Source organism: Abramis brama (genome assembly GCF_963993115.1).
Source record: "Abramis brama genome assembly, chromosome: 14".
Taxonomy (NCBI): Eukaryota; Metazoa; Chordata; class Actinopteri; order Cypriniformes; family Leuciscidae; genus Abramis; species Abramis brama.
In genome coordinates this window covers 7,966,963-7,992,782 of record NC_139976.1, presented here as the reverse complement: position 1 = coordinate 7,992,782, position 25,820 = coordinate 7,966,963, and the positions used below count along the sequence as shown (strand labels likewise).

At 37.0% G+C, this 25,820-nt stretch overlaps 1 protein-coding gene and 1 long non-coding RNA gene across 6 annotated transcripts in view; one reads left to right on the top strand and one right to left on the bottom strand.

Moving 5' to 3' along the window:
• Positions 1-25,820, bottom strand: part of sdk2b (sidekick cell adhesion molecule 2b) — a 320,863-nt gene that overhangs the window by 109,327 nt on the left and 185,716 nt on the right. The gene's annotated exons all lie outside the window — the stretch shown is intronic.
• On the top strand, positions 23,207-24,711 carry LOC311096413. The gene is made up of 7 exons (XR_014609026.1): positions 23,207-23,275; positions 23,373-23,479; positions 23,587-23,678; positions 23,792-23,874; positions 23,979-24,074; positions 24,166-24,274; positions 24,577-24,711. It is a non-coding gene; the product is annotated as an uncharacterized lncRNA (long non-coding RNA).

Genomic DNA, 25,820 nt, shown 5'->3' with positions numbered 1-25,820 from the left:
AGACCAAACATCCAGTGCAATCCAAGCCAACATGGCCCCTGCATACAGACCTCTGTTTAGTCTGACTGTAGCCTCAGGTAACCGTCTCTCCAATTGAGTAGTGCTCAGAGATCAGAATCACTTTTGGCCTTTACCTAATCTTTATTCTACCATATGCCAACTCTTTACCCAATAGCCCACCAGCTGCCAACACGCCTGCCGGGTCAATGTCCTGCAGCATCCATCACACTGTGAGTAACAGGTACGACTAAACACAGACTTGTTGCACCCGTTCTACAAAAATCTATCCATCCATCCATCCATCCATCCATCATCTATCAGCATCCATCAGTAACAGTCGAATCAGACCTGTTGCAGAGATGGTGACTGGTTTTGCATCTCTATTTAGACAGAAAAGGGAAGGGACTGGAATACATAGAGTTAGATGACATACAGAAATAATATAAAAACATTTAAGAAGGATAGCAAAAAGACAATGCAAGTAATCAAAGTGTACTGTAGGTGAATCTGTGTCTAACATAATCACCTTACACTGTCTCTCTCTTTGTCTCTAGGCTTAGCTGCGCTGTCAAAAAGGCCAATTTTCCTGACACCGCCATTAACCGGCCTGTCCATCTTCTCCTCTGCCCGCCCCTTTTAGGTTACTCTCTCCACCTGAGTGACGATGTCATTACCGGATGGCATGCTGAGTGACAGCTCTCACAGCCAGTCAGTCCATCAATGTGCGAGTGATTGACAGCTCCAATGACCCCATCATTCTATTTCACACTTCCATAAATGTGTGATCTCCTCCCACTCCAGATGCAACTGACGCCGGAGAACTTTCTGGGCTTGTCAGTAGAATTAAACATTTTCCTCAGAGAACTTTGCAAATGAAGTACAGTTGTGTTGGAAAGAGTGTGACTGTGTGAGAGGAAAGATAGTTGTCATGTCTGTGGTTATTGTTTGTTTGCTGCCCCCTGTAGGACAGGCTGAAAAGAACTTAGACATGAAATGTCTTTTAATGCAAAAGAACTATATAGAATTTAACAGAGGGTTGAATATAATTACTATATTAAAATTGGACATATCTATAACGTGGCATGCTGCTAATAATTAACCGTACAAAATCATAAAAAAACTTAGTGCTATTTACATAGTTTGTTTACAAAAAATAATACTAAAAATACTACTAATAATGTGCTATCTCCAAAATTCTATTAGCCGATTTTACTTATGAATATACAAACAAAATAAAAATGTTATTATTAATTAAAATACAAGTTTTTTTCAATGTGAGCTACAATTAGCTTTTAGATTTAGTTTTCAGCTTCTTACATTTAGTAATACGTATTACTTATAGTTTTACATTCCATTTTGGATTTAGAAATAGCTCTCAGCAAAAATTAAAAAATACAATAAAAATAAAATAAAAAAATAAGCAGAAAGAAGACAGAAGAGATTACAATTTAAAGTGCCATAAAACCTTAACTACATTTTTTTGTTTAGTTATGTGTGTTAAGTTAGTCTTAATCTTTTTTTGCACTATATTCATCTACCGGATTTAAATTAGTCTTCGTGTCAATGTCACAGGATGTGATGATTTTATGTATTACATCGATGACTCATCTGTGTCTAATAATTATTTATGAGACTAAATGGCCTTATCCTATATGTAAATGATTTACGACAGCACATGTTAATTTCCTATGACAGGCAAACAGTGAGATTGCATACAGTAAGTGAGAGATGCAGTAATGGGTCACAAACGAGAGCTTGTTTTTGCTTTGTAAGAGTTTCCGCGTCGCATAATTTCTCTTCAATAGAGCCTGAGTCTTCAACACAAAAGTGATTCATCCACATTGTGAGTGCAACCAGTCTTTGTTTCCCTTTAACCAATCAAACAGCTATAAAAGAACTACAAAAACACCTCAAAAGATATTAAAGATGCAACAGTGTGTTCATACTTATTTGTTGATGCAGATTACAAAAGCAAACAGCTGAGCATTTATTTGTGCATTTATGTATATATTAGGTTAAATGATAGCTGTTTCATGATATGTATGTATTTGTGTAATGCACATTGAGCTTACAAAGCATGTGTATATTGTGTTGCGTGTAATGGTAAATTGCAGCATGCATTTGTGGGAAGCTTTGATGCATTTAACTTAATGAGCGCCCACGGCAGCTTTTGTAGCATTTTTCAAAACTCTGAACTGACTGGTGCTGAAACAGTGGGTTTCATAACCCTTTAATATGGAAGCAATGCTTCCCTACGGAATAAGAACAACTATTTATATAAAACACTTTTCTTCCATTATCATAAATACACCCTGGAAAACATGCATATGTTGTTCATTTATTCCATTTCTCACATCCAGGAATCACATTGTCACTACACAACACACAAACACTTACAGTACACACACTGCCCTTTATAACCACACACACTGGTTTAACGTGTGTGCCATGCCACTTGATAACGAGCAGGTCCTGAGAATAGCCCTGGTGTTAATGAACAAGAGAATAACACTCAAATCTGATGGAGGACATATCACACATTCAGATGTATAAGGCCAGTTACGGAGAAACATCCTCAAACATGCGCAGCTCACATCCATATTTCATGGGAAGGTAAATCACCAATTAGTTCAGAAGCAGCTTTAGGGATGAATCATGGAATATGATTTCTGAACAATAATCTGAGCAACCTGTTTAAAGCTGAGAAGATGGGGCACTGCAGCAAGCTGTCGAAAACATATTTGTTTAGAGGAATGTGTGTAAGCACAACAGCCTGTCTCGTGCAGTGTGTAAAAATAAAGCCAATTAGCTGCAGATGGCAAAGGCCACGTTTTCACACCGGCCTATTAATGTCAAATGATCGATTTCGAATAAATGCTCCCAACACAGGCTCATTGGAAAAACGTGCCTCTGCCAACATTTTTTTGCAAGAACTCAAAACAAATACACACAAATCACATCACTGCAGTTTCCAGATTAAATTAACACTTGAGGCAGTAAAACAACTACTTGCATTCCTTTTCACACACAATTATGATTACAGGGGCAGATTATTGATTAATAAAGACTTATTTCCGCATGGTTCCTTGTGATTACGGATCCATAGTGCATTATAGGCCTTTTCTGATGTAGCGATCTTGCCCGGTAGCTAACCCGGTACAGCATTACACTTGTGATGCGGAGCACTTGGATACTTGGAGTCAAGTGAAACACGAGTCAGCTTATACAGGTCACTTTATCTGACGAATTAAAATTGTGGGGTATTGCAGCACTGTTTTAGCCTGGAGATCCAGACCTAAATCTAAAAGATTAATGGTCTGGCGTCGACTAATGAAAATCGCCCAGCTCGAGGGGCGGCACCAAGCATGCATTTGAAAATCTCACTGCATGCAATTGGATAACACTACGACCAATCACAACAATAAACCCCATACACTTAGCTACCAGCGGAGCTAACTGGTATATTATACTCTTACCGTATCTGGTCGGCAAAACAGCAAAAACGTCCTTCTTGCAAAGGAACGATTCGAGCGGCGTCTTCTGTTCCTGTTTTAAATAAAAAGCCAAGTCTAACTCTTTCATTGTAGCGGCCAAAGCCGTTTCAAACAACTGGTATTCATCCATAGCCATCTTGCAATGTTTACTAATGATTTCGACGTCACAGCACTATCGTCATCTGTTTAGCTCGCCTCTGGCCCGCCTATATCAGATAACCCAATGTGATTGGTGCAGCTCAGATCAGGGGGCATATTTAATGAGCATCATTACTCGACACCAGAGTAACTCGCTGAGCAAATTCAACTTGTGCTCTCGCGAGAACTCTGGATTACCAGGGTAGCACTGTTTTACTTGGTCAAAACAATCATTCTAAAAATACATTTGAGTGTGTTGAAAAGTAATGTTAACGTTACTCTGTGCGTTCGCTCGGTGACTGGAATGAGACACTTGTGGCACATTGCAGTAAGCTAGATCGATATTAGAATATCATATTAAAAGCTGGATGAATTGTGTTGCTAAATGGCATGCAGTTAATTTTAAAATATATTGTATGGTGGAGAAAATGCTGTGTTACTGTTAGTACAAATAAAGCTCTTTCTGATTATGCTATGTTACTTGACTAATAGTGTTGTCTCTGAGGCATGGTACAAACGTTACTTACGGTAAATCAAGTTAAACAAAAAGATTCTAACAATAGGACTAACTCGATAAAGGTATCCATACACAGTTTCTCACCTGTCTATAAAACACATCATAGGCTATATTAAAGCATCTTTGGTGTTTCCATGGAAATCAACAGTAAGGACTGGAGGATATTGCATCTTTGACAGGCAACACAACGAAACAGGACGTTACACTGGTTAAAATTGAGGATTTCTCTGCAGGATTTAAACATTATTGGAAACATCTGGGATAATGAAAGTGCACAAGTCAACAATAACATTGTTCTAGTGTTTTTTTTATATTTTAATCCAAAAATCTTACACATAGTATTGTGCCTGTAATGAAAATGACACAATTTGACAGCCGAACAGCTGCTGTGGGGGAAATGCTGCTTAGACATGCACCTCTCGGGAGGTGAGAAAACAATTAAAAAGATGGAAAACTTGTGAGCGAACTGCCATACTTTCACAGATTCTTATCTTATCTTTCCCTGAAGTCATCTTGATTTTAAGGTGGCCGTGAATTGGTGTGAAAATTGTCTGTGAGTTAGAGATATGAAATGAAATATACTTTATTGTCCCTGATAGGGACATTCGTAATGGAATCAATAGCCAGCATTTCGCCAGATACATTAAAAAAATACACAAAATGTTCATCCATCTAATCTATCAAATCTATCTATCTTATTGCATACAATTATTATTAATTAACAATAATGCTTTTAATAGTTTTATTTAATCTTTATAACCCTGATATACATAGACAAAACCCCCCCAAAAAACAGCACAGACATAATAGAGTCGTGTCTTTGTAAACTGCCCCTAAGTTATCATATCAACCAGACAAATCCACAGAGAACACCATTTTCTACAACATGACCAAAGAGCCAGGCGTGATCACAGTATCTGATGAGGAATTACAGAGGAACGTTCTGCTGCGGTCCTGATGAGCCTTCTCTGGTCTGAATGATAAAGACCCCAGACACCAGGGTTTCTTCCACACTGGAAGCATATAATGACATTGCAAAAAAACACCTCTGCTTGCATCATGTACCGCAATCGATCAGCTGTCTTGGAATGGCTTAAGGCCAGTTCACACCACCACTCATGACCCCTGACCCATGACTATTCTACAACACTGTTTATGAAATGGGAGGCCAATGAGTAAAGTCAAGGACTCATGTGTGATGATCCATTATGAATAACAAATGTATGAGGAATGCAGAAGGGTCACGGCTATGTCAGCTATTAAGATTACGCAAGTGGAATTAAACGCTGGTTTTAAGATCCCTGACCTTGGTGGCAGATTAGAGGGAGGGACCAATAAAAATCAGACTTGTGCTCTGTCATTCTGAGTTTTTGGACAGCTTTAGTCCTCCATGTACACACACTTGCACATTTTCTCAAACAACTGTCACAGTTGAAGGTCATGGCTATCCCTCACCTTGCCCTGTGCCATTAAAGACACACACAAACACACCATATATTATGAATTCAGACAGCAATTACCTTAGGGTGTAGTACTGTATGATACTGTAAGATATGCATAACAACAGCATGCATCATCTGCCTGCTGGCGGTGTTTGCTTTATACTAAAGGTTAAAAGGTCGTTGGATGATGTTAACTGTGTCCACTGCATAACATACTGTTTTTCCAGCAAAAATAAATATCTTATTTTTAATGATAATAATATAATACATTATTTTAATAATGATATATATATAATACATATAAATATACATATAATACATACACTATATTATAATAATAATTATTCTTTTTATTATGCCTATACAAACACTTTCCAATTGGATAGATGGATCGATGATGGACAGATAGACAGATAGACAGACAGACAGACAGACAGATAGACAGATAGATAGATAGATAGATAGATAGATAGATAGATAGATGGATGATTATGATTTCACTTTTTTAACTTTAGTTAGAGTTTAATGTTGCTGTCTGAGCATAAACATCATCTGCCAAGTTATGACGCTCAAAGTTCTAAGCAAAGGGAGATATTTTCTTTTACAGAAATCACATTTTAAGGACTACAACAAACGGCTGGTAGAGACTAGTACAATGAGCTTCTTCACATAAAAGATTTACATAAACCCCGCCCCCGGGAAGCAAACATTTTTTCCCCAGGATGGTTGGGGAAGACTCATGAATATTCATTAGGGAAGTCATCCCTGATTGGTCTTAACCCCAGTGACGGGTAGGTTTAGGGGCGGGGTTAGGGTAGGTCATCAGACCAATCAGGGATGACTTCCCTAATGAATATTCATGAGTCTTCCCCAACCATCCTGGGAAAAAAAATATCGCCCCCGGGAACGTGATTTATAGATTACCATGACAGACTATGCTAATCAAAGTCTACATAATGATTTCAGCTACATAAATAAATAAACTAACCATTCAGAAATGTCCTGTTGCATTTTACATGTTGTCACTCCTTCTTGAGTCTCTCCATCTTTGTCTGACTCCGGTTTGAACATAAAAGGCTAAAAGTTTTTGAAATGTTCAGTGCAGTGTCTGTGTGAGGTAATCGGAGCTGCTAACACACACACACACACAAGCTCTTGAAGCTCCGCCCACTGTGTCGGAGCAGCAGCTAATTTGCATTTAAAGGGACGGTGCGTTTTTGCTAACCCTCAAAAAGTGACAATTTTAACATGCTATAAAAACATATCTGTGGGGTATTTTGAGCTAAAACTTCACATACACACTCTAGGGACATCATAGACTTATTTTACATCTTATGAAAAGGGCATTATAGGACCTCTTTAAAGCTTTAAGTGAGGTTTTATCTTTGAATAACAGAAGAACAAAAGCACATCAATTTCTATTCATATATATTTATACATATTGTTTTTTCACATGTCTTAAAGTTTATGGATTATGGAATGCACAATTTGCATGGAATCTGATAGGAAAACTTAAAATTCGGAAGAAAATAAATATGATTTGCAGTTCCTACAGTAGGTAACTAACAGAGTCTGGGAACTAACAGTGGTAACAATGAAACGAAAAAAAAGTCTCAATTCATTCTGAACACGCATGAGGTGTGATGCACAGATAAAGACTCACACGACTGCTCAAAAACTCTTACAAGAACATTCGTCAGGAATTTAAAAGCCAGACAAGCAGCAGGACTCTGACTCTGAATGACCTATTGCTTTCTGTCCTCGGTGCCTTTCTGATGCAGATGAAGTCCTAATGGATTTTCCAGAAGCATTATTCCGCCCGCTCCTGCGTTTTTCTTTGTGACAAAGGACAAAATGGTTCCTATCAGGCGACTGAGTAGACGGAGAACGACTTGGAGACCTTTGAAAAGAGTAAAGAGGTTGGTACGCATCTGTGGATTTTGGGTCACATACAACGTGCTGTTCAAAGTTGTATTAACACAAATGTATTCACATATACACACTACTTTGGTCACACGCTTCTTTTTCATTTCCCAGTCTCTTTTTCCAATATTTCTCTGCTCATGTAACAGCAAAACCCCGACTGAACTTATTCAAACTTGAACAGATGTTAAATAAATGTCTAAACTCAGACTATGAAGGGGAAATTCATCATCTCTTTAAGCTACGTGATATGAACTACAAAAAACTCACAAGGGTCACAAGCAAATTTTGTTTTTGGATGCCGCAGTCAACCAGCTTCAAGCTTTTTTTCATTTTTTATAACAAAAAGGGATTGTAAGGGGTTTAAATCTTTTCTAATCTGCTCGAAAGGACATGCAAACACTTGACCTGACTGAAAATTGAAACTAGAAAGACATAGAAATGGCGTAATGGCATCTGACGCATGATGCACAGTCGTGTCATAAATGATTGTGTCATTCTAAAATTCTCCGTCCACTTATTGTCTGTGAAGGTGGGAAGGACAACATTGTCCAAACCAGGGATGGGCAACTTCGGTCCTGGAGGGCCACTGTCCTACAGAGTTTAGCTTCAACCCTAATCAAACACACCTGAACAAGCTAATCAAGGTCCTCAGGATTACTAGAAAATTACAGGCAGGTGATTTTTCAGGGTTGGAGCTAAACTCTGTAGGACAGTGGCCCTCCAGGACCGAAGTTGCCCATCCCTGGTCCAAACAGTCTTTATTTCAGACTCTTATTCACAGATTTCTTATTTTGGGTGTGAGAAAGGGCATTTTTACAGCTTGATAAATATACGCAGCATGGCACAAAGCTTTATGTGCTCGTCGTCTCCTAATTTGGACCCAGAATAAATAAATGTTAAGTCTGATTTTAATTCTGTAAATTCCTACAGTGTGCGCATGTCAAAAGACCAAATCTGATTTCATGTAAGCACTATGTTCGGAATCATCATTTGGAATGATTTCATTCCGATTGAAACAAAAAGTCTCCATGTACTTTAAATGTAGGAAGTGCTATAAGTAAACAAGTAAATTCAGGGCTTTTATGGTAATCCTGATCTATTTAATTATCTGGTTGCCTTTTTCAGTACACAGAGAGTGTGAATTCAAAGAAGCGTTTCCTCCTGGAAGGGACGGCAGCAAGAACATGACAGCGACACAACGGGAGAGAAACAGATGTCCTGGGATGTGGGTACGAGGCAAATGCAACGCCCCTGCACACCTGCCAGGCTGAAGAAATACCACACCTGATGAAGATGCAACAAAATGGACGGTGCCTACAAGAAAACTACAGAGCACCATTCTTCAGAAAGTAAGTGAGCAATGCTGTGTCCATTAAATCAGTGATTCTCATATTCTTATACAGATACATTCTTAAGAGTATAAAACAAAAAATATGACTTTAATGTGACATTCAGTAAAAAATATATATATATATTTTAACGATAATGCCAAATTATATTCAGTATGATTTAAAAAAAAGAACACATTCACGCCTGATGGGGCTGTGAAGGTACACTAGAAAGAGTTAGCAAAACACTGCTTTAAATCTCTATTGAGGTTGAGTGTCTAAGCACTGAATGAAGAGCATGCTGGGAAACTGTCAATAGTGTCCAAGGGTGGCGAACAGCCTATATATAGGAAAGCAAGAGAAACTAGAAGTGTTAGTTATCAGCTTTGGTGGAACGGTGGGGAAAAAAAGGTGAGAGGGAGAGAGCAGGATGATCAATTGTTGAGAGGGATGAATGCACAGAGAAAAGAAAGGGCGAGAAAACAGAGAAGGAGAGAGAGGGAGATTATGACCCGAGAGTGACACCAAACCACTTACTTCCTCTTGGTTGATTTGCGGTCCACCGATAAAGCGACTGGAAAACAATTAATGTCGTCAATGAGCCAACAAATGAAGATATTAATTCAGAAAGACAGGAGCGAAGGGCAGCTGGCCTCCTCTGTTAGTTACGAGCACCTGAGGAGCACTGCCAGAGACATCATTAGCATTCACCCTTTACCTTTTGCGTCTGTCTGTCTGTCTGTCTGGCTCTATACCTGTTCTTTCTCTCTGCATGTGACTGATTTTCCAGTTGGAACCAAATATGCATTGGGAAATAAGACAAGCAGCTGGTTTGTGATTTTGAAAAATAGGCTACGATATGATTATTATTATTTGTTTCTTCACCTGTGAGGCCCCAGTTATGGCAAAGCTGTTTTAGCTTCACACACACATGCACACATACACACACACACACACACACACACACAAAAAAAAAAAAATTAAAAATAATATTTTTTCTTGTTTCTGTCCAAGGACAATTATTAATAGAAAAAAAAAACCTCCTGTAATACAAAACTTGTATTCATCATTTACACACAATCATGTCATTTCAAATGATTTCATGCCATCCAAGAAACACAAAAGATGATTTTTCATTCTTTACTTTTTCATTCATTCATTCATAAAAAAGAAAAGAAAATGAGTGTGGATGGGAAATATAAAAAGTGTTAAAAGTGGCCTGTCACATTATATTGTACATTGAATTACAATATGAATCCCTAATCACTTTTAAAACTACTAACCAGGGTTAGTATTGTTAACTAAAACTAAAACTAAAACTATTAAAAACATTTTTGTTAAATGAAATAAAGCTAAAATAAAATATAACTCAATATAAAATAAAATAAAAATGATAAAAATAAAAAATGTAATAAAATAAAACATTAGAAATTAACTAATTGAACAACTAACTGAAATTAGTTTAAGTTAAGCAACAACACTAACAAAATAAATAAAAATTAAAAGTGAAATAAAAATAAATGAAACAGAAATACCAGTATTTAATAATAAAAAAAATACAAAAGCACACTACAAAATTAGAAATTAAACAAAAAAAAGTTTTGAATTAATAATAAAATAACTATTGGTAAGTTAACACTAAAAAAAAGTATAAATTATGTAAGTGTTTTTTATTAAATGTGTCATGTGCCTAATTAATATAATCAAAATAACGTCCCCTCCCTCTTGCAAGGACATCTATCCTCTGATGATGTGTGATGCTTTACAACCTCTCTCTCTCTCTCTCTCTCTCTCTCTCTCTCTCTCTCTCTCTCTCTCTCTCTCTCTCTCTATCTCTATATATATATATATATATATATATATATATATATATATATATATATATATAGTTCAGGGCCCCAGAGACCTCGTGAGATTTTTGATTCCCTCACCTCTAAATTCCTCTAAAATCTGTTTGAGAGTAAATCCATGACATGACTAATAGCTGTATAGGACTCGTTGGAGGTAACAGCCTTTATTCCCCACTAATGGACATTTAAAATTGACTTCAAGCTATTCAGAGACTTAGTTTATTCACAGCAATGGGGTTTATCTACAGTGGAAAACCTTGAGACAGATACAACAGGCCGCATGCGCAGACACCAGGAGAAAAGAGTGCAAAAAAAAAGACAGCTCCTCTGGAGAGATAAAGCAACATTTACGCATTTGATCTTTCCTGCAGAACACTCTGCACCAAGGTAAGACCATCTGCAATGCTAATCTAATTAGTAAACAAGTGGAAGAACACATACAAACACACAAACAGACCAGACAGCGAGACCCAGTAAAGCCCAGACTCATACTTGTCTAGGATTGTTCGAAAACAACATGGTGTCATTTCAAAAGTAGGCCGAATAAATAAAGAAGGCAAAGTATACACTTCAACCTATCAGAATTCAAGGTCATTAGCATTAATTTCGGAGATTTACACCATCTGCCGTGATTGTTTACACTTGCCTGGGTAATTAGTTCCTAATTAGTGAATAGTTGGGGGCTGAGGAATGAGAAATGGAGCGACGTATGGAAGAAGAAAGTGACAGTATTTATATGAGTTGATAAATACATCTGCTGATCAATTGAGGGATAAGATGGTAATATTCATCCCAAGAAGCTGATTAAATATCAAACCAAACAGACTGCCTACATCTTTAGTGCATCTATCAATGTACTCCAACAAACAAGGGTTGTACTTTCACATTTTTGGCACTATCAAATGTAAAAACTTTTTTTGTGATGGATGTACTTTGGAATGTTGTGATGGATGGATGGATGGATCTTATAAGTCTTCCTACAAAATACAACAAGAGAGAGTTAAAGCATATAAAGCTAAGAGTAGTCATAAAGAATCTGAAGTGATTTTATGAATTTTGTATGGCGAAGTGTCGTTGGTATTGTGAAAGGTGTACAGCTCATATCATGGGCTGACAACATTCAGATGCGTTTGCGCTTATGGGAAATAACCTCAGTTGGCCTCTCAACATGTTGCCAATTTCCCTCAAAGCTGGAGAGATCCAAACTCATGACAGTACATAATCTCTGCCCCATAAACAAGAAGTTTCAGCCTGAAAGGAGTGAGCGTTAGCATGAGCTTCAGAGCCGTCGCCCGGAGTCAAACACGAGGCAGAAGAACAGACCGCATTTCTGCTTGTGAAAGTCAAGAAACCACAACAGGGTGAGAAATTGATAAAAAAAAGAAAGCAACATAAAATTACAGTGGGAAATGAAGAAAAAGAGAAGTGTGGAGAAGACAGGTAACCTTTAGCATCTAGCGGTCCCTGCGGGGCACAGGCATTCACGCATTTAAATGCCAAATACTGCACAAAAGATGCCAAAAACTATTGAAATATGCTGCACAAGCCATATGTTGACACTACTCTGAGGTGCAACATCTGTCACGCTTCAATCATACAGGAAAAAATTGAGGATTGTTTGTCCTGCCGTGTGGATGATTGTTTGTTTTTTAGCTTCAAAATGTAGCTGTCAGAAGTAACAGCAAGGTCTGTTGATGTTGGAGGCAAACGTGGAGCAACATTTCTCTTCTGATTTCAGCATGGACATAAGAGCTGGTTAATGTTATGCAATGAGTATATTGACATCATGTTGGAACTATTTGAGCATCAGCTGAAGAGAAGTGAGTATTATGGATGGTGAAGGCACGTTCACACCAAGAACAATAACTATAAAGATTACACCAAAGGCGATAACATTCTGTTTCTAAACGTACGCTGCAGTTTTGTCGTCTGCCACTTTAAATGCTCGAGCTGAATGAGAAGTATTCTGATTGACTGTCAATCCTTTTATTGTACATCAGCTGGAAAAAATCATTATTGACAATCGACATTTTGTCCCCATAATGTAGGGTTTATCAGGACCACACACACACAAGCACAACCAATTAAAGGTTCTTTTGGGAACCCAAAATGTTCTTTCATGGGATCACCATGAATCACCCCCTTTTGAAATCTTTTTTTAAAAAGTGTACATCATAAGCAAACCCTACACAAAGTCTACATGGCTCTGTTGTAACATGATACGTGTCAGGAATATCAAACGGCTCAGAAGGAGCTAGTTCAATCTACCATGCACTAGTTTCAGTCATGCACTAGCTGCATCCACAAATCTTGGAGTATCCAAATGTTTTATTTTATTTTTGGGGGGTTCTTTGGTTCTCCGAACCATCAAAACAAACAGTTTTATTTTTTTATATTTTTTTTATTACCCAAAAATTATTCAGTCACCCCCAGCTGGTATCAGAACTTCAAAGACTCCACCAGCAGCTCAATCAATTAAAAATTAATTAAAAACAGGTTTCCTGATGTGAGGGAATGACATTTTCCCTGAAGTTTACAAGTTATTTAGGTTTTTTTTCTGTCTCTTTAAACATTTATTCTTTAAAAGATTGTCAAACAAGATAGAACATGCAAAAGTAGAAAGCCCATTTGAAATGACTTTTTTGCTCATATTAAAAATAATAACCGCCTTTTCAGTAAATGTTACAAAAGTGTTCCAATATACATATAAATATAGATAACAATAATAATCCAGTCAAAATATGTAGATTTTAATGCAAGCACATTTACTTTTCGTTAAAACGGCAAGCTCAATACATTTAAATTGCATTGAAATTCAATTTAAAACATGTCTTGCTTCTAGTTCAGTTATATTAGGCACTATATATCTCAAATTTGTAGAATCATCTACAATAAATATTCTTTATATAGCAGTTCTGTTTGAGGACACTGATGACTGATAATTTAATGTGATGCAAATACAACTTTAAAGTCAACTCTGAGATGACATTCTTCCCTTGAAACGCACAGATAAACTGGGCACCTAGAGATGACAGCTGTTTCTTTCACAACAAGCAGAGCAAAAACATGCAAACAATTGTTGTCGCCTGCTTCACTGCATTTAAGCTCAGCTGGAGAGAGACCGTGGTCGGTATTCAGCATGCCACTCACACGGATGCATGGGAATTATATTTTCTCCTGTGCCGCTAACCAAACATTCCTGAGAGAAATCTTTGCTAATCTAGTTCTTTTTAAAAGCAGCAATTACAGGATCCACACGATTTAATTATGCCTGTGTGGAAGCGCCACATATACATTCTCTCCCCGTGGATAATCTGTGTGTAGAGAGATCAAAGCGTATGCACGTAACACACATGCTCGCATACACACACACACACACACCAGGAGGCTGAGTTCAACCATTATGAGTGTTAGATGAATTCTGTGACCGGGCTGCAAGAAAACAAACACAACACTGAGAAGTAAATGAACAGCATAAGGTTATAAAAATGCACAAATAACAGCATATTATTTACATGCGTCCTCTTTCCATGATACCATACTGACAAAACACAAATACAAGATCAGTTGCCCCTGATGCTAATAATCCAAATGCCTTTCTAATGCTAATGACGATGTCCGCGATAATTACGATGAATTAAATGTTATTGAGCACCATTTGCACAGCGGTCAGTGTCCATTTAACTATGCTAATCATGTTTAAAGCAGCAGAGAGGGAACACAAGCTATTGTAGCGTGACTTTCTGCGTTAGTGGCTTGCTAAGCTGCAAGTGCATTTAGAATAAACATGTAGCTTTTTTAATGGGTTGTTGTTGGCCAATTTGTGTGTTGGGGAGTGGAGGTTAAAAGGATGTGCATGTAAAACAGATTTTGCTTGTTGGAAAAGCCATCTTAAAGGGATAGTTCACAAAAAAAAAAAAAAAACTGTCATCATTTACTCACCCTCATGTTGTTCCAAACCTTTGTGACTTTATGGTAGGCCTATTATAAAGTCAGTGTTTTTGTTCATACAACGAAAGTCAGTGCAGCCAAAAGAACATTGGATTTTATTGACTTTCATTGTATGCAAAGTCCTTTTTAGGGTCACATCTGGTGACATCACGTCATGTTTTTGGTTCGTTTAGATGTCTTTGGTCCTTTTTGTGTTCATATTTTAGTCGACCCACACCAGAGTTCATTTGGTCTCTTTCCGCTTGTTTGGTGTGCACCAGGGTTCGGATGGCAGCAATCACACTTAAATGAACCAACAGAGCAATCGCACCAGAGTTCTTTTAATCGAACCAAACCTGACAAGTATGAACACACCCTAAGATATATAACTAACTGGTCCAAGTTGGTTGAGCTACTAAGTTCACAACATGCAGTCAAATATAGAGTGCAACAGTCCGGAAGTAAAAATGGAGCCTACAGTCTGCATTATTTCAACTATTATTTTTTATATAATCATGTTTAACAGTGGAATTCCAAGTGAAAAACTATATTACCTATGATTCTGCAAAGAAACCTCCAATAGGAGAATCGAAACTAGAAAATCATGACAAAATAACTCTTTAGCGCCCATCTCTACGCTCCCATGAAGCACTCCAAATATGCAAATTACATGATAGATTCAGGCTCCTTATGCTTTCAAATTACTAAAAAATCCTTATGGGAAAAACTAATTGGAAAAATAGCCACTGTGGCCACTGTTGAACTCTAATATATACAGTATGAAACAGTATGACGGAACGTTGTCCTAGGCAAACAGTTTCCAACAAATAATTGTATCTATTTATTTATTTCAGTACGTTTCCATATAATAAGCCAGATAATGTACAGTGAGCCAGTTATTATTGCAAAATAAGCCTCTTCAGTATGATACAAAATTTTGATAACCCCCTTTGATGATACATAGTCTCAAAGTTGTCTATAATTAGAGGGTGCATACAAATAAATTGAGACCCTTTTCCCATTCATCTCAACGACAAAAGTGTCCCAATTCACATGTATTCACCCTATTTATACACAATTTTGCTTTCTGAGTGGAACCTTCGAACATGTTTACATTTACCCTGATGCACCTCTCCTTACCCTGATGCACCTTTTTTGTTGTAACAAAGACATTGGAGGCACAACCAAAGCCAAAATGGGTATTGCACACAATTGGCTACATTAACATATAAATTACAGTAAGTATCAGCAAATTTCTGCATGTACAACCTATTGTAACCGAGACAAGAGCAATATGTGTGTAGCATGAAAAGACAGTTTCTGTAGTCTGATGTTTTGCGATGACAGACTTTTACCTCGCTCACAGTCTGGGCGCTCAGACCTATTTCATCATGACCTCCTGACCCCCACCATCCTTCTCCATCCCCCATTTGTACAGTTTCCCAGTAATACCCTTATGATGTGCACTTTTTTACTCCTTAACTAGACCAAAAGTCTCTGGTGTCAGATCCTCACACTGTTTTCCACTCTCCTCTCCTCTAATTTCCTGCCTTTTCATCCAAATATCTCTACTCAGTGTCCTGCCTTTTGATGGGTTATTTTAAGCTATTTTCAGTATCAACTTCGATCTCACAGTCCCTACGAGAGCTCTCGCAGACAAACCGCAGAGGCAAGGAAATGTGATCTAGGATGAGGGGGAAAAGCACAGAAAGACACAGACGTAAAGATATTGAGTAAGAAATACAAACAATAAGAAAAGCATAACATTTCCAGATGGAGCTTCTGGACCTCTGGAAAGGCTCTTTTCACACATTGTAAACACAACTCAGGCTTCTTCATTAAACCTTCATGCATGACGACATGGTGTTTTCCCACTGCTGTTGATGCTTTCTTCTTTGTGAGGCCTGTTTGGCTAACCTAGTCTCGTTGAGAGAGGATGAGAGGATGAAAAAAAAAAAAAAAAAACACTGTTTCAGTGGGTAATGGAAATAGAAAAACCACTGACCATAGAAATGCTAGGGCAAGATCACTGTCAAGGCCGTACCCATCCACCCTGTCAGAGAATGAAGAGTACACCGCATCTCTATTTCTCCACTTCAGTCTCTCTCTCTCTCAATGCCCTTGTGGTTAGGTCTGAAACCAGTTGGAACTTGGTTCAATGCAAACAAGGCAAGGCGAAGCAGTGGTTCCTGGAAATAAGATCTTAAAAGTAGAGTAAACTAGCTTGATTATTGCTTTAGTCTCCAGACAAAGGAGCAAATCCCTCTTGTGTCCACAACCGCAGCATCTATTATATGAGCGAGTTTACGCAAAATGAAAATTCTGTCATCGTTTACTCACCCTCATGTTTTTACAAACCCTCATTACTTACTTTCTTCCTTTGAACATTAAAGATATTTTGAACAATGCAACCCAAATTACCACTATAGTTTAAGAATGTACACAAACCCACAGTCATATGATACAAAATCTACTGTCATAGTTCTGTAAGTGCCATTTAAATAAGTTTTATGCCATTTTTTATATTATGATACGCTTTAAAGGGACCACCTTGCTGAAAAATAAAGACAACTGTACATTTTCATGTATAAAGTCTCATTTACAAAGATAGTAAATGTAATAGTAAATACATGTTGTCCATGAAATATAAAAATAGGCTCTTTGTATGGTATATTCTTCTTTTTTCTTGTACATCCCCATTGGTTTTCCTCTTTCCATTATGGCGAAAAGTCAATGAATAATAAAAAAGTATGAAAAAAAAAAAAAAAAAAAGGCTTGGGACAGTTAAGACTAAATCCAACTAAATGAGGTCAGATAAAACAGAAACCTCAATGTGTGCTGTCCCATTACATGGTTTACTCCGATACACATGCCTTTCTCAAATCCTCACGTCCCAAACTAAAAGCTAAACAATACTCTCGGTAAAATGCTATAATCCAAAGCTTGATGCATTGACATAGGCCTACCTAAATGATCTGAGCCATATTTTAAGCCTAGAGACATCTTTTAGCTCAGGGTGCCGACTAACCATTACTATACATTACATGTTAATTAATCCCTAAAAGATACATTTCAGCATGGAAAAGAGAATTAAACTCTGAGCTCTGCTAGCGTGCTACTGCTTCATCCTCATCTACACAGGGAGAAACTTTGGTAGGAAATGACTGACAAGCCGATTCACAGCGGGCTTTGAGAGAGAACATGTTAGGTGGGCTGCTTACAAGAACAAGAGCTTGCGCTGTGAAAATCCAGCTCAAAACCTACAATACGGATTAAATTCCCTTAAAAGCATAGGACTTGCTTTTTTATCTTACATACGTGTCACGTGAGAGCGCATAAAGATGGCTTGCGTGAGAGTCTGGGTGATCTCACTGCGAGAGCGAGTCCGATCGATTAGAGCATCGTGAAGGGAAATCAAAGACAACATGAAATGATGGAAGAAATGGAAAATCCAGCCAGATTCTGGAGTATTTTCCATCAGAGTCAGAGTTAAAACCAACCAGCTTAAAAGCTCAGAAAGAAAAAGAATAAATAAAGAAAGAAAGAAAGAAAAGTTGAATCTGCACAATGCCGTAGTCCATGATGCTTCAGAAGACATAATGGTTATGGGATCAAAGAGAGATCGTCAATCAGACCGTATTGTTTTCTACAGATTGGGTTAAAAAAAAAAAATGAAAGGGATGGACTATTTTTTACTTCAAAAGGCCTTTGCTGACTTCTCATATCCAATCCTCTTGATCTGGTATTTCTCAGAGGATTGTTGTCTGCATTACGATTCACAACCTTATGTCAAGTACCCTAGATTTCAAACAACTGGATAGACTGCCTTCCTAACCTCAGAGAAAAAAAGTCATTTGTTCTTACCCGTACATTACAGGTGTCTAGTCTTGTCTTGAAAAAAGACTCACTCGTAAGCCGGTTTGTAGGGTGCTTGTGCACGCTCTGTCGGAGAACACTCTTACTCTTGAGAGAGCACGTCATGTTGGGTGTCAAGGCTTCAAGCATCACAAATTCCAGCAAACACTGCATACAAAACTAATGGGATGTTTAAATGTGATGTGTGTCATGTAATCTTTTAATATATTAAAATATTTTCTTATCTCCCAGCATAAAAAGCAGAGACAACAAGTCAAGAAGGTCGAATTCCTCAAGAGTGCTATCAAAACATGGCTCTGTTTGTCCCAGCCCGGCAGTGGCTTAACCAATTGTGTGAGTTTAGGGCGGGGCTATATGTTTGCCTGACCAATGGCAAACAGGTGGATTTTTTGGGGGAAATTTTAAAACTGTTTATAATATATAAATTAAAATGAATATATTCAAATAAACACACATATTATATAATACTTAAGGCATTAAGTCCTTTGGGGTCCATAAGATTTGTTATGTTTTAGAAATAAGTATTTTATGCTCATCAAGGCTGCATTTCTATTTTAAAATATTTTCTACTTAAAAAAATAAATTCTATTTTATCTTATGTGCCATTACTCCAGTCTTCAGTGTCACATGATTCTTCAGAAATCAATTGAATATGCTATTTTGCTGCTCAAGTAACATTTCTTATTATTATCAAGGTTGTAAACAGTTGGGCTGCTTACATTTTGTTTGTGTGGAAACTGTAATCCATTTTCTTTTCATTTTTCAGAATTCTTTGATGCATATAAAGTCAAACATAACAGCATTTATTTGAAATATAATCTATTGGATGGATGGATGGATGGATGGATAGACAGACAGATAATATTCCATAACATGCTAATCAAATAGTCAATTATTTTCTACAAATACATTTTGGCATCACAACATTATAATGTATAGTATAGAAAATTGACATAATATTGATATTTGCTAAATATTACATTTAAAATGGTTTAATTATTAATAGTTTTAAGTGAGCAGTTGATGATGGCAATGGGAATCTAAATATAAAACTAGTGAAAATTAGCAAGCACAATTAAGTATCCAATATCCATCTGCCGATAAAAAAACAACAACAACCTAATATCGACTAATAACTGATATGGTATACATAATGCATCCCCTAACCTAGCCTAAAACATTTTTAGCGTGCACCATAAAAAGGCTATCAGTCCATTCATCCTCAACCGCTGGTGTGTCCCACATCACTACTAAATCCCAACATCAATATGCAACCGGCAGGATGGGTCGCTGTGTCTATTTAGGGCTGCGTGTCAGACAGCTGGAAGTGGAGCAGGCCTAGCAAGAAGTCTCTTACTTTTTATTGCCGTGAAATAAACACTAGATCAGTGGTTCTCAACCTTTTTTGGGCCAGCGCCCCCTATCCATTATCCAGGACCCCTGGAGAACATTAACAGGGGAAAATCAAAATGATTTATTTGAACTTTCGAATTCAAACTTGATTTGAAAATTATTGTGAGCCCTGTACGTGATGTTTTTCTGCTAATTTCTTTACTGCTTACATTAACATTACTTACGGAGAAAAATAAAAACAATCATGATTTTTCATGAAAAATTTGGTAAGAATTGTAGGCCTAAAATACCTTGCTATCAGCTTGTTTTCATCAATAGTATAATTAATAAAATTACAATTAATTTGGTTTCTCATGATTAATTTGTGTTCATAATCAGTAAAAAAATCTTCTAACAAGAATAAACACAGATGAACAATTAAATTATTATTGTATTATTAATTATTTTTATCTATCTTAAAACTATCCAAGCAGCGTTTCACACTCAGATGTGACGGCGGAATTAATACATTACCAAAATGTGATTACAGAATATATTTAAATTATCCATCAAATTATCATTTTCTCCTTACAGTCTTGCGAGTTAACAATAATGCCTGACCAGTAAATTACTTGGTGAACAAAGAAAACATTTTGGCATTAGGCACTGGAATTAGTTAATGCCTAAAAATGTAAAAGCACATTTTTGAGCATGTGAATGCTGATTCTTGTCAGCACTGGATTCTAGTCAGTGCTTGAGCGCTGGTATGGATTTTTGGATCTTTGGTGTAAACTTGTGAACTCCCCCCATGAACACCTGAATGATCCATTGTTCTCTGAACCCCCCTTTGGGGGCGGTACCACCCCTGTTGAGAACCACCACACTAGATGGACGCACTGGGACGGCAAGAGCCTGGCCTCGTATTTTCCAAGCGGAAAGAACAAGCGAGAAAATGAAAGAGAGATTAAACATTGTCTCTGCCCACAGTGCTTCAGATGGGGCAACTTCTGGTCCGCTTTGTTGTGTGATCAAAGGTGAATCAGAAAGAGCAGATTTCAAGCAAAAGCAAAACTAAGCAAGTATTTATTCATCTAATTCCTCCCCAAGATGCCATGAATATGCAACCAATTTCAGAAAAAAAAGGCCCTGAGGAACTTTTAGCATCTTAACCAGGGTTCGAATTATGATTTCATCTTTGTGGGGGTCTCTTTAAAAAAAGAAGAAAAAAGGTAGCCTATGAGCAGGCGCGGTAGCTTAATAATGTAATATAAAAATATCAAAATTTGTAAATATAATACAAATTTAATAAAAAAGCGTTGGTAACACAATTCAATTTAAATAGTACATTTGGTTTAATTTGTCGTTTAATGAGGTCTAATATATGCTGTTAGTTGTAAGAATTTTCACGCGAGTAAATAGATAGATCCGACACATTCGAGTCCGTGTACTTAAGTGGTCTAGTGGTAGAACATTTGTCAAACGCGTCAGAGGTTTTGGGTTCGAATCCGCACTCATATAAGTTTTTTTTTTTTCATCAAATCCGATTATGTTTATAAGTGGTTCTATATCAGGCAGATACACGTTTGTGTGCATTTTGTTTTGTAATTTTACTGGAACGAATAGAGAGTCTCCACAACGGATTGAAGCGCGCCCGAGTGAAGACTGTGCGCGAGCCACAAACAAACACAGTATCCGCGCAGCGGCACTTTTATCACTTGATTTAAGCATAAGGATGTACCGTAGTGTGATGACGATCCGAGATCCCGCGAGATCCATGTGTTTGGCATCTTGTCCTATCTTTTAAGTCATGCTACAGTAGTCTGAAGGAAAAAGTGCTTTATTTGTAGAGACCCCCACAGGTGTATGATTTTACTGCTTTCATGGGAGCTCATCCTCTCTCTATGGGAGCTCAGCTCCCACTGGCTCCCACGTAATTCGAACCATGATCTTAACCTTATGCAAACACAGCCTGTAGGGATTTCAGCAACGATTAGTTCTTTTCAAACGCAGGGTAAAGGAAAACAAGAGATGCCAGAGGCTATTTTAGACTTTCTTCTTTATTGTGCTAAATGTTTTAACTTGTTGAGGAAAGATAACTAATTAAAAATCATTATTAAAGAAAGGATAAGAGAGCAGTAAGTGCGCCTGTCTCTAGGCCTCACTTTGATTGTCATACTGTACACTGACTTCCAGCAAACATTATTATCATAAATATTACTAGTTTAGTAGCCTATATACTGTATGGTACATATTGTGTGTTTGATGGACAGAGCTACTGAGATAAATAAAAGAGAACATGAAGAACATTTGAAGACAAAAAAAATTAATATGAAAAAGTACATATGTGGGTGGCTGACTTGACATTTCAAGCATTTCAAGCTAAAATTATTCTCAGCAACAGTGTGCTTGTCTAATTGATGTCTAATTGTTAGATAACATACAATCTTTATCGACTCGTTTATTAAGAGACTACATGGAACATTTATACCTTATCAGAGAACTAATTATATTAAACATTAACTTTAATTTTTTTTTATTTTGTGCTTGGGTTGGAGAGGTTGAATTAAACAAAATTGCATATATTACAGACGTAATGCGCAGAGGCGGCATAAATGTACACTGTAAAACCTAAGACTGAAAGTTACTAAACTAAATGAGTACATTTAACTTATTTTTTTTTAAAAGTTAGTTTAACTTAATAAAATATGTGATATTAACTCAAAAACTGCAATGTATTAAGCAGAACTTAAACCGAATAAGTTATGAATAACATTTGTTATTTTAGCTTTTAAATTTTATTTTTCAAGAAATTACTTTTGTATAAGGAGATGAAATAAACACTTAAATACATACATTTAACATTTTCTGCTTCATTTGAAGCCTACATTTAGGTCTCTCTACGGCGTTCTCCCTCACGCACCGGAAAACCCCGCGTATTTATTTCAATCTGCCCATCCCCCACAGCTCAGCTCACACACGAAGTAACTCGGAGTCGGAACAGAATGGCGGCCATGGAGAGATTTAACAGGTAAGCACGGCAAAATGCTTCGTCCTCTTTAGAGCACTTGTACGTTTAACGTTGTATTGTCGTTACTCTTCATCTTAAGAAGACCGACTAGCTAAAGTAACGTAGGCTACTAACTACTGTAATAAGACTAAGTTATGCCATTTGTGTCACGTCACAGAAACGCCAAGCCAACGCGACATTGCATTTAGCACTAACTTAGAGATTTTTTTTTAATCAGCGGCAGTAAGTTAGTTGTACTGTGAGTACACGACAGTTTTGTCACTGGAACAGTAATTTATATGTGTGTGCGTTTTGTCACATTTTTACAGAGCGTGTCCCGCGCAAATTTGGATATTTATCAGTGTCGACGAAACTGACTGACTCCACTAGTGCTAACGTTAACCGTCATTCACACGGCAAAAACTAAAGAAATAGGTAACGTTAATACAAGCTGACATACTCTTTTATTTATTATGTTGTGAGTAAACCACAGAAGTGGAAAATTAATATTTTTTGTGTTTTCTCATTTTAGCGTAAACAAACGTGTCCCGCGCAATTTTGGATATTGTGAGGAGACTAGCAGCTATAACGTTATCGTCCACCGACCGACATTTACCCGGCAAAAACTAAATAAAAAAGGTAATACAAGCTGACCTATTTCTTCATTTATAATGCTGTGAGTAAACTTAATTTTTTTCAGTGGAAGATTAATTAATTTCTGTGTGTTTTCTCACATTTTTGCTTAGACAAAAGTGTCCCGAGACATTTTGGATCATTATCAGTGATTGAGACTACCATCCACCGCCCGTCATTCACATGGCAACAACTGCAGAAATAGGTAATACAAGCTGACTTATTCCTTTATTTATTATGCTGTGAGTAACGTAAACCAATTTTTTGACAGTGGAAAACTAATTAATATTTTGTGTTTTTTCTCACATTTTGTCATAGACAAATGTGTCCCTTGGGCAATTTTGGATATCGGTGAGGAGACTATCAACCACCGACCGTCATTCATACGAAAAAAAAAAAAGGTATACAAGCTGACATATTTCCTCATTTATAATGATGAGTAAACTACAGTTTTGTCAGTGTAAGAGTAATTCATATTTTTGTGTTTTCTCACGTATTTGCATAGACAAACGTGTTCCGTGCAATTTAGGGTCTAGTGAGGAGACTGACTGACTATCCTCCACATCGACTGCCATTCACGTGGCAAAAATGAAAGAAAAAGGTACTACAAACTGACCTATTCTATTTATTGTGTTGTGAGTAAATTACATTTTTGTCAGTGGAAAATGTATTTTTTTTTTTTTTATTCACAGTTCAAAATAGACAAACGTGTCCTGCGCATTTTTGGATCTATTTCAGTAAGAAGACTGACTGACTATCCTCCAGTGACTGTCATTCACATGGCAAAAACTAAAGAAAAAGGTAATTTCCCAGGGAAAGCAAGAACTGAGAACTGATAAGAATGTAAAATGTGCACCTTGAAATGCAATGTAAGTCATTTTGGATCTTGTCAAATCTAGTTGTACTGTCAATCTCAAAGCTCTTTTCCATTTTAGATGTGTTTGTGTGTTTTTATAGTGAAAACAAATGCTGCCGCTCAGTCTTTTTGCCACTTAGCCGACGGTGACGTCACGCATAACCTCTATTCTAGCATTTATGCTGTGAGTAAACCAGTTTTGTCAGTGGAAGATTAATGTTTTTTTTGTTTGTTTGTTTATTCACAGTTCGCCAGACAGAAGTCATGTGCAGTTTTGTATTTTGGACAGTGAGGAGACTGACTGACCATCTTTCACAACATTCATCACTGAGAACCTTTTGTAAAATCAATTATTTTTCAATAAATACTATTAATAACTGCATCCTTTTCTTTGACCATTTCTTTATACCAGGGTTCCTCAAACTCGGTCCTGGAGGGCCACTGTCCTGCAGAGTTTAGCTCCAACACTGATCAAACACACCTGAGCAAGCTGATCAATGTCTTCAGGATCTCTAGAAATTCACAGCTAGGTGTGTTTGATCAGGGTTGGAGCTAAACTGTGCAGGACAGTGGCCCTCCAGGACCGAGTTTGAGGAACCCTGCTTTATACCAATGTTTTTCCTTTGTCTTATAAAACTTTATTAATTTGAGTTGAATCAACTTAAATCATTTACCGCAATCGGTTTCCTAAAACCATTTGAGTAGCTATATAGTTGTTATGACTTGATTAGATTTATTAAATGAACTCAAACCAGTTAGTTTAAATGGTTTAAATTACTTTAAAAGTTTAATGGAATGAACTTAAAATATTCAAGTTACATATACTCAAAATGAATGACTAAACGAACACTAAATTATGAGTGAATATGACTCAATATATATAAGTTCACAATACTCATATGTATTTATTTTAAAACTTAAATGGTTTGCCGCAATTAGTTTCCTTAATCGGTTTGAGTTGAGTTAACTTGTTGGGTTTTACAGTGTATATATACAGTATGTCACAGACTTAATGCACCGAGGCAGTATAAATGTATACACATGATTCATAATAACATAATGCAATGCATCGCACGTCTGAAAGTTAATTCTTGCAGACAGCCAATAGAAAATACAACGTGCTAACTGACATGAGAGTTTAGGTAGTTATTACATTACCTACAAATAAGTGCTATTTATTGATTTTAATGAGGATAGTGCATCTCAAAGAGGAAGTGCAACTGAAAAAAAGTTAAATTCTATTCTACCCATGGTATACATTTGATTCACATGCTAAACACATTCAGGTCTGACCACTAGAGAGTGTTTTAAAACTAATCAAGGAAATATGCAAGGTAACATGGTGAATGGCCATAAAATCGGTATTGAAAGCACTTTTCACGCCCCAATTTTCAACATTTCAGATTGTTTCTGAGTGCTAGCAGACTGCCGTGATTTGGCATACAGGGAAAAATGCACGTCACTATCATTTGCTGAATAACTGCTGTCAAT